The sequence below is a fragment of the Macrotis lagotis genome, chromosome 6 (assembly GCF_037893015.1).
Source record: "Macrotis lagotis isolate mMagLag1 chromosome 6, bilby.v1.9.chrom.fasta, whole genome shotgun sequence".
Lineage (NCBI taxonomy): Eukaryota > Metazoa > Chordata > Mammalia > Peramelemorphia > Peramelidae > Macrotis > Macrotis lagotis.
In genome coordinates, this window is record NC_133663.1 from 189817158 (window position 1) to 189824821 (window position 7664).

Sequence of the window (7664 nt, forward strand, 5' to 3'; positions counted from 1 at the left end):
TCCTTCATACCTGTGGGAAGCCCATAAATATGTGATTCCCTCCATCTCAGGAAACATGTTCAGACATAACACAAAGACCCTGATCCTTTCCCACTCTGTCTAGCTCCCTATCCATACTGAACCCTATGTTTACATATGTTTATAATAGCATGACAAGACAATATATCTAACTGTTGTTGCTTCTGTATCCTTCTTGCTCCCCCCCCCCCCCCCCCCCCCCCCCGCCAAACACTATAAAAACCCTATCCCCTGAACACTCAGGGACTGTCTGATTTGGGTACTCTTCATCCCCAGGCAGTCCCCCGGAAATTAAATAACTACAAACTTATCAAATTCTGGTCTCCGTCTGGCTCTTTGGGTTCAGCATTTGGAGGCCCCAGTGAGATCTTGGTATTTTGTGTCACCACAGGAGACCAGGAGAGCCTCGAGTTTAGATTAGAAAGGACTGTCTCTCCCTTTCCTAGGGGAACTGGCCCCTGATGATGTTCCAGGGCCCCAGGACTAGGTAGACATAATCTTAGTATGAACCTCTCCTCTACTGCCCTCCCCCATTCGGCCTAAGTGGAGATCCTGTTACACCTCCAGAGGTAAGCTTGTTCTGGTTCTGGGTCTAGACATTTAGTTGCCTGAGAATTCCATATCAGACATGATGTCCAGGTTCCCTCTTTTGGGTGTTCCTTGTGATAGTAAGGAACACATCTGGTCAGCCTTTGGGAGGGAGAGATGGTTGGATGCAACCCTGAAATCTCCCCTTGGTGTTCCTGAGACATCAGGAATTTGCCATTGGCCTGTCTTTGTTGATATGTGTTGAAATTATCAGTTCATAAAATTTTGTTGTGTTTGTGTGATCTGTGCTTGTGCCTCATCTGTGTTTATGTGTTCAGATTGTCTATTTACTTGTGTTTTGGGGTTCTTCTATTGATCTGTTAAATGGGGAGGAAAGTCCCCCTAAAAATTTCCTTGGGTTGCCTCATTTAAATTGCTGCTCTTTGTTATTTCAGGCACCTAGATTTTTAGGCATCTAATGCCCTCCCTGGCTCTCCCCTTGAGCCTGCTTTCTGCCTCTGTTACAATGGGTAATATGATCCCTCCCTCCACCCCCTGCATTGTCTCTTAAACACTTCCTAGAGGGATTTTTTATTTTTTTTATTTCAAAAAAGAAAGGGATTATGGTGTTAAATTGACTGAGGCCAAACTACTCACCCTGTTATTTTACTATTATGAGAAGCCCCCCCACTTTGTTTATGTTCCCTTCTCTTTCCCGTTCTCCTTGATTCTGTGCTGCCAGAGTGTTTACCCCCCTCCCTCCCCCTTTCAGGAGAGAGAGAGAGAGTTACTTCAGGAAGAATTAGTAAAGTAAGTGTTAAAAGGGACCTTATTTTGAAGTTAAAGAAAGGAAAAAGAGAGTGAATATTACCAAATATGTTAAACAAAGAAATAATAGAAAGAATGCTATTTTAATTTGAAAATAGGGAAAATAAATTTCAGAAAGACAAGAGAGTTAAGTTAATCCTAAAGTATGTAATGTGGTTACCAAACTATGCCCGTATAAGGGAAACTAAATAGTTAATTTTTTTCTAGAATGATATAGCATTGTTAGAGCTTCAGGAATTTATTAATATAGATTCAGATATTGTTAGTTATTACAGAAAATTATGGGACATGTAAGGATTTAAGAATAGAAGATCAACCCCCCCCCCAAAGAATCTAGGACAGTCTCTCTATAAAAGTTATTTCAGTTTACTCTATTTGAAGAAGAGGGGCAGGGAATATTCTAATTAGGCTAAGGGATTTTTGAATGACAGCCTTCTCTAGGGTTTTAGCAACTATAATCAAGAAGTGTTAAATATTAAAATCTTGGAATGGAAAATGTATTGTGTAAAGTGGAATCATATCTGTGGTTTATGTAGTTATGAAAAGGAGGAGAAGCAGGGTGCAGATGTTCTCCATTGAAATAAAAGGAGGGAGACTATTGGTATGTTTATACCCTATTTAAGGAGAGTCTTATCTATGATTTAGCTGGCCTGAGCTATCTATCAGGGTAGATATATGTGATATATGTGTAAGGAAGGGAGCTGATTGATTATGAGCCCCACCCCCAATCTAGATTGAAGTGAATTCACTTAGAGATCTAATTAGGTAAAACAACTATTTTAGATCACGGGACTTTTAATCAACTTTCTTTTTATAACAGATACCAGGATGGTCAGCAAAAGGAAATGCTACTGGGTAAATGCCATGTTCCTGTAGCCAAGGAAGCCAAGATGTCAGGTGATAGGGATGTGCAGCCAAAGGGGCTCTCAGTATGGCCTGGGGTTGGACCCTTTTGATTTGATTTCCCCATAATGACATTTGGATAATGTCTCACCTGGAAGAATAAATCTGACCTACGACTATACACATGACCTCTGCCTGGACACTGATATTCAATACCTATAAGGGAATTTTCCTTTGATGTCCTGGATCTCTATGGCTACTAAGAAAACCAGAAAAAAGAAGTTTTAGGTGAACTGGATCTAATAACTAGAGGTAGGTTAGTTGTGTTAGGTGTGTGGCTCTGACACCTGCTAACAGCTACATGTTAGGATAGGAATTAAGTTTCTTTAATTTTGTTGGGGATATTTGGGTAAGAAGAAGAATGGGAAATTCTTAGGATAATTACAGTTTTAAGGTCTAACTTAAGAAAAGGAATGTGAGTCAGATAAGTATATCAGGAAAAGGAAACTCAATGGTATATTTGGGAATATTTTGAAAATTTTCATTTTGGTTAAGGATATTTGAGCCATTCTTGTAATAAGAGCAAAGGCTAAGATTGTTTTATTTTTAAACCATATGCTGGGTACTCTGAACTAAGATGATTGTTGAATGTATGTTACAAGCTTAAGACAGTATGACAATTCTCATTGGGAGTTTGCTCATATAGTAAAACTAATGAAGATTTATTGTGTTAAAGTGAAGCATATGCATCAATATGGCAATAAGGCAAAATGTAAATTGTAATAAGCTCCAAAATCTCATTGTGATGAAAATATGTGTTTTGATCCGAGTAAAATATTAAGCAGTTTCTTTACCAGAAGACAAAGTCTCAACTAGTCACCTGAGCTGGAGAGGACTTTTTGGAACAGATTCAAAAGATGCAGAAAGACCGTGGAGGTCTCCAGGAGAGAAGAGACGAGACACTGGACCAGTTCATCTCTACCATTTCTCACCTATGTATACATGGTATAGTCAAGTGATCTGTTTTTGTAACCTCCCCTTGATAATGTAAGTGTGACACCCCTACTTATGCCCTTCTCCTTATGAAAAGGAGGAGAAGCAGGGTGCAGATGTTCTCCATTGAAAGAAAAGGAGGGAGACTATTGGGAGGTATGTTTATACCCTATTTAAGGAGAGTCTTATCTATGATTTAGCTGGCCTGAACAACTTAAAGAGACAGGTGAATTGAGATGTAAGGATAATACCTGAATGCTTTGTAAAGATGCTTGTAGTTCATGCTTACCCAGGTTATGAAGATGATAACTCAAGGGTTTGAGTTATTTTGAAAAAAAAGTGGGGAATGAAGTATAATATCATTATTTGTATAATCCCTGTCTAGAAGGGGTCCTTGCCACCTTTCTGGGCCCCAAGAAACTCCTCAGAAATATAACTTTGGCTAGGCGCCTTTGGGTCTGAAAATAAACTGGCAGGACCCAAATGCTTGACTCTGGGGGTTACAGATATACCATAAATTTGTCTAAGATTCACAAAGCACCCTTGTTAGCCTAATTATCCTGATGTATCTGTAAAATTCCTGCTTCCTCCCAGGACTGCCTCCCCTTCCTCAGATGAGACTGGAACCATAAGAGAGTAAATTTCACTCCCTCAGACCTGTGGGAAGCCTGTGAATATGTGACTCCCTCCATCTCAGGAAACACGTTCAGACATAACACAAAGACCCTGACCCTTTCATACTCTGTCTAACCCCCTATCTATACTGAACCTTATGTTTATATATGTTTAGAGTAGTATGACAAGAAAATATATCTAACTGCTGTCATTGCTTCTGTATCCTGCTTGCTCTCAGTACCCCCCACCCCCAAACACTATAAAAACCCTATCCCCTGAACACTCAGGGACTATCTGATTTGGGCACTCTTCATCCCCAGGTAGAACCTGGGAAATTAAAGATCTCCAAACTTATCAAATTTTGGTCTCTGTCTTGCTCTTTGGGTACAGCAGTATCTTTCAACTATTCAATAGTTACTGAAAATCTGGGGGGAAGATACAGAAGATATAGTATTCCCTTTCCAATTTAGGAAAGCATTTTCTTCCTGAGATGGAAGGAAGGGATTTAATGCTATGTTCTTCTTTCCTGTTTTCAATTTCTAGCCTCACAATAGGAAAAATACACAAATATACACACAAACATAATACTTAAAATACTTACAGACTAGAGAGATCTCTCTTGAATTCCCTTTGGATTTCTTGACTTCTTTACTCTTCCTCTTGTAGGAGTTTTGAGTTTTGAGTGCTAGGGGAGCAGTTTTGAAGACAGAATTTTCCTTTGTTTAAATCACAGGTAGTCTGGTATCACTAAAGTGATGCGTGACTCACAAGAGAATGTGAGAGAGAACCATTCTTGTCTTAATCCTGTTGCTCCCTACCCTTGATATAGGAATTACTAAGGCGGAAGAAGGATCAGGCTACATTGAAATTACCTGTGCTTATACCAAAAGAAGGAGGAACTGAAGGTGACAACCAATGAAAGGCTTTTTAATAGGATAAGTTCACTCTTTTCATTGTGGTGAAACTTACATTCTAATGGGAGTTAGGTGTGGAACCTGATGTACACAGAAAGGTAAATACAAAATATGTAGAAAGCAAATGGAATATACCTAACAATGTAATGGGAAAGGGACACTAGCAGATGGGATTGTGATTAGGAAAAGCCTTATGTAAAAGGAAGAATTTGAACTGAGTTTTGATAGAAGTGAGGTTGTCAAAGAGGCAGATAATGGGAATGTATTTCATGGACGGGGGACCACCTTTATAAAAGCATGGAAATAGAGGATAATTTGACACGTGAGGAACAGCAAGTGGGGGCAGTTTAGCTTCAAAGTAGAATGCATGATGGGGAGCAATGTGCAATAAACCCCAGAAAAATGAGCTGGTGTCTGATTGTGAAAGGCTTTAAATGCCAAACAAAGAAATTGTATCTTGTCCTAGAGGCAATAAGTTGGCTATTGGGGCATTTGGATTAAAGGAAATGGCATCTTCAGACCCATGCTTTAAGAATATTCCTTTGGCAACTGGATGGAGGATGAATTAGATAAGTATTGAAGAAGGGAGTTTAATTGCTTGTACTTTGTTCTCAAAGAGATTCTAGAACCACAGCTGGAGTTAAGTTACAGTGTGTTCAACTATATGAGACCAATACAAACTTGGAATGCCCTACCACAGATTGAACCAAGTGTCCATGTGAACATTTGGAGTAGATTCTCTAAATCTATGCATATCTAATTTCTTTTCAGCTACTACAATTTTGCTTTACATATAGAGCACAACAATTTCTCTGATGAGGGCATACTATTCTGGGTTGTCCTCTGCCAGAGTCTCCCATGTCGTAAATCAATTCCAAAGTTCTTAAGAGAAACCTTTAAAGTTTCCTTGTATCACTTTTTCTGATCCCACTGTGAGTGCTTGCCCTGTGTGGATTCTTCATAAAATAGTCTTTTTGGCGAATATACATTTGGCATTGTAAAACATGGCTAGCCCAGTTTCATTCAAGAAAGGATCAGGGGGTGGCTAGGTGGTGCAGTTGGATAGAGCACTGGCCCTGGAGTCAGGAGTACCTGAGTTCAAATCTGACCTCAGACACTTAATAATTACTTAGCTGTGTGGCCTTGGGCAAGCCACTTAACCTCATTGCCTTGCAAAAAAGAAAGAAAGAAAGAAAGAAAGAAAGAAAGAAAGAAAGAAAGAAAGAAAGGATCTCAGTGTTTGTTATCTTATCCTGCCTGGTGATCATCAGTATCTTCCTAAGACAATTCAAATGGAAGTAATTCATTTTCTTGGTATGACACTGAGTAATTGTCTAGGATTCATAGGCATATAAATGAGGTCAGCATAGCAACTCTATTGACTGGCAGACTTGGTAATCAGTCTAATAATTTCTCTTCTCTGTCACACTTGCCTTCTGAGGTTTCCAAATACTTAAGTGTTCTTGGCAACGTGTATGTCAATCTTGTTATCAATGTGTACATCCCTAGAAAATATACTGCCAAGGTGGTGCTGGCTGATGGAGCACCTGGGTTTTCTTGGCATTAATTATTAGGGCAAAATTAGCACAAATACCAAAGAAGGAAGCCACATTTTGTGTATCTCAACTTAGAGGTTGCATTAAATGCACAATCATGTGCAAACAAAAAAATCATTCACTAACACTCCTACTTTGATCTTGTCTTTTCAAGGGAAGTCAGTGAGGTAGCTGACATTGATGCCATGTTTATTTACATTGAAGACTTTTGACAACATGGCTGAAAACATCATGCTAAAAAGCCTAGCAGCCAGCTAGGTGACACAGTGTCTGAGCACTGACCCAAAAGTCAGGAGGACCTGAGTTCAAATTTGGCCTCAGACACTTAATAATTACCTAGCAGTGTAACCTGTGGTAAGTCACTGAACCCCATTCATTGTCTTGCCCCTCTCCCAACCCCCCCAAATACAAAGTCTGACAGCAAGAACACAATCTTGTTTCGCTCCATTAGTGAAGGGCAGAGCATTGTCCATTATCCAGATGAGTATGTCCAACCTTAGGACTCATACATGTCTCTAAGCATATGTTCTTGTGTTCTGTGATGTGAATTGGATTCATGAATGGGAACTGAATTCTGTATGTGGCCCTTGAGGGGTTTTCATTGGGTGATAGGACCCAGAAGAAACTGACATAAACTGCTGATGAACTTCTCCAGGGAGCCAAATTTTATCATAATTTTCCATAAACCCTTGTGACTGACCATGTCAGAGGCATTGATCAGATCTACAGATTTTGTGTACAGATCTCTTTTCTGCTCCTAGCATTTCTCCTGGAGTTACTGGGCAGCAAATACTGTATCAACCATTCTTCAGACTGTTCTGAGGCTATATTGCTTTTCAGGTAGATGACCAACTTCCAGGTGAAGGATTAGCCTAATAAGAAGGACTCTAAAAAAATCCTGCCAGCAATGACTAAAAAAGAAACTCCACTGTGTTTGTCACAGGACAATCTATTTACTTTATGAAAGTAAAGATGGACAGTGGAGGCATCCTTGAAAAAGAGATGGACAATGGAGGCATCCTTGAATTCCTGGGGGATAGCCTTCTCTTGCCATATAAACCCAGAAAATTTCAGTCAACTTTTGTATAAGCATTGACTTTCTCCTATTCCTCCTATCTTGTAAATCTTGGAATAGAATCTGCACCACGTGCTTTGCCAGTGAAAGGAGTGTAGTGGCATTTAAAACCTCTTCTTCAATTGGAACTTCAGATAGGGAGTATTAACTTCAATCTGAGTGTTCAGCCCATCTCTCTAGGATCATATCCCTATTACTAATTAATGTGGTTCTATTAGTACTGAGTAGTTGAACTGTATCATAGGTCTTTGGCCCATAAATAGCCTTTGGGGGCATCATAAAGTGCTTTGGATT